The sequence below is a fragment of the Monodon monoceros genome, unplaced genomic scaffold (genome assembly GCF_005190385.1).
Source record: "Monodon monoceros isolate NGI ecotype Baffin Bay Population unplaced genomic scaffold, NGI_Narwhal_1 Super_Scaffold_22, whole genome shotgun sequence".
Taxonomy (NCBI): Eukaryota; Metazoa; Chordata; class Mammalia; order Artiodactyla; family Monodontidae; genus Monodon; species Monodon monoceros.
Window position 1 is genome coordinate 61,795,331 of NW_021703779.1, and position 3,084 is coordinate 61,798,414.

Here is a 3,084-nt window from a genome sequence, read left to right on the forward strand (position 1 = left end):
CTCTCTCTCTCTCTCTCTCTCTCTCTCTCTCTCTCTCTCTCTCTCTCATTTCTTTTTCCTATAAGATCTTGCATGATCTTGTTCTTTCCTACCTTTACAACCTTATTTCATGCCATTATACTTACTTTCTATAGTCTAGCCCAGGGGTTGGCAAACATTCTTTGTAAAAAGCCAGATAGTAATTATTTTAAACTTGGGCCATATGGTTTCGGTTACAAGTATTCAACTATGCTGTTGTAACATCAAGCAGCTATAGACAACACTAATTAGTTTGGCTATATTCAAAAAAACTTTATATATAGACACTGATACTTGAATTTCATATAATTTTGATGTCATGAAATATTATTCATTTTTAGTTTTTTTACTTCTAACTAAAAATGTACAAACCACTCTTAGGATTCAGGCCATACAATATATATATATATATATATATATATATATATAGCAGGTCAGATTTGGCCCATGAGCTGTAGTTTGCTGACCACAGTTTACTTACATTACATGGCAAGTACAATCCATTCCCTTTGGATTGACTTCTTTATCCTTAGGTTTGTCTTTAAATATGACCTTTGCACAGATTCCTTCTCTTAACCACACTTTCTAAAGTAAATATGTCTCTCTCCCTTGTCGCTGCATCCTACTTCCTTTTAATGTTCTTATCAAATTGTATAACTATAAGTTCATGTTTCCTTGGTTATTGTCTGTCTCCTCTAATAGATTTTAAGTTATTTGGTCAAGGACAATGTCTGTTGGGGTTTTATTCACCAATGCCTAAAACTATCATTTAGTAAGGATTAAATAAATATTTCTTAAATGTACTACTCAATCTCCTTCTGCCCTTTTCGCTTTAATTGCTTATTTGAAGGTGTTGATCCATCTGACTGCTTTAATTATGGATTTACTGAAGACACTTGGAAGGCTTAATTATGTCAAGCAGTACCAAGTCTATGGCTTGATGAACCTAGATTCATTTGCTTCCTCTTTGCACATCATGGATGACAACTTGATGGTAGATCTATAACCTATAAGTTACCATAGCTGAGTTCTAAAATTCCCCTGATTTTGTTGGGAAACAAAGTAGAAAACTTAGTAGTTGGCCTCAACAACACAGCTAAAATCTTGTATATCTTAAAGAAAGTAGGATGAGGAACAAAGGAAAGACTTTTTTATGAGGTCATAACTGAAAGTTTATTGATTAGTAGTAGCTATCTGAAATGCTGTATAAAGGATTGTGGGGCAGCATCCAGTTGTTTTTAGTTATGGGAGAAAGAATAGGCTACTGTAAGAAGAAAATTCAGTGGTTTAAAGAAATATTATTTCTTCCTTACATGACAGTCTCAATGTAAAAAGTTCAGAGCAGAAGGACATCTCTGCTTCTTAGAGTTGTTCAGGGACGTGGTTTCTTTCCAAGTCACTGTTCTTCCATCTCATAAGGAAGGGTCTGTCATCTGTAAGGTTGAAGGTGGATAGCCATTGTCTAGGTTGCAGCTGGTGGGAAGGGATAAGAGTGGAGAGGTGATCATACCCATCACTTCCCATTCACATTTCGTTGATTATAATCATCTAGCTATGCATAACTGCAAAGGAAGCTGAGAAATGTAGTTGAGCTGGACAGCCACATGTTAAACAAGGGAGAATATATTTTGGTGGGAAACTAGCAGTTTCTAGGGACTAGGCTTAGCAGGAATAAATGCAGGATTGTTTAATACCATCTGCCATGGATTGAAAGAAACTGTGATGTATTAGCTGTTCTTGCCTTAGGTGTGGAATGTCACGTTTTCTCTCCTAGAGGATCCTGAAGTTTAAGTATAATTCAACAGGTATTTGTTGAGCATCTCCTATGGGCAAGGCACTGTTGTTATAACGTTTCTGTGCAGCTACAAAAATAAACAGTCCTGCTTTATCACATATTGAAGAATCAGAGTCTCAACTCCAGATAATGGAATATCAGACATCAGCTACGAAGAAGGGGAGACACAAGCTTGAGAAATAAGGCCTTCTTGTACCTTGGAAATCACATCACACAGGTACTATACAGCTCTACCTATATATAAGTCTAGCTTTATAAAAGTGAGAATGTGGTTTCAGAGATATTAGGAAATGGGCAGAGAGCACTTGGCAGGATAATAGCTGCAAACACTAAGGTGAGAAAGGATCAGAATATAGGCAAGGGTTATAGAAGCAACTAAATGGCATTGTTACCTGGTTAATCAGCCTATCAAGTAAATGTGCAGACTGTCCACCCCACTAAATTAACATATGTTTTGGGACTCTAGGATATGAGAGCCCTTGCTTAATAATGGGTCCTTCTGTGCCTTGCTATCCTAAATCCTTCTGCCTCTTCTATGGCTTCCCTTACAGGTTTATTTCCTCTAATACTGGCCATTACTCCAGCATGTCTTATTCCAAAGATGGACAGGTGAAAACAAAAACAAAACTTTGTTGGAGGAAAAAGTGCATAGGGATTGGCATTGGAAAGAGGAAGTTGAGCACTGTCTCTGGCTCAATTAAGAATGGCATTGGGCTTCCCTGGTGGCGCAGTGGTTGAGAGTCTGCCTGCTGATGCAGGGGACACGGGTTCGTGCCCCGGTCCAGGAAGATCCTGCGTGCCGCGGAGCGGCTGGGCCTGTGAGCCATGGCCGCTGAGCCTGCGCGTCCGGAGCCTGTGCTCCGCAACGGGAGAGGCCACAACAGTGAGAGGCCCGCGTACCGCACAAAAAAAAAAAAAAAAAAGGTATTTAAGAGGGACTTCCCTGCTGGTCCACTGGTCCAGGGGTTAAGAGTCCGCACTCCCAATGCAGGGGGCCCAGGTTCGATCTCTGGTCAGGGAACTAGATCCCACAAGCCACACCTAAAAGATCCCGCATGCCGTAACTAAAGATCCCACATGCCACAACTAATACCCAGTGCAGCCAAATAAATAAATAGTAAAAAAAAAAAAAAAAAAAAAAATGATGTAAGATCCCAACAAAGGAGTAGAAACTCTTGCCTATAAACACTGGGGTCATGTGCCTGTGAAGTCACCAATCTAACATTCAGGTATTTAAGTATAGGAACATCAAAGATCCCTTCACCTACTCA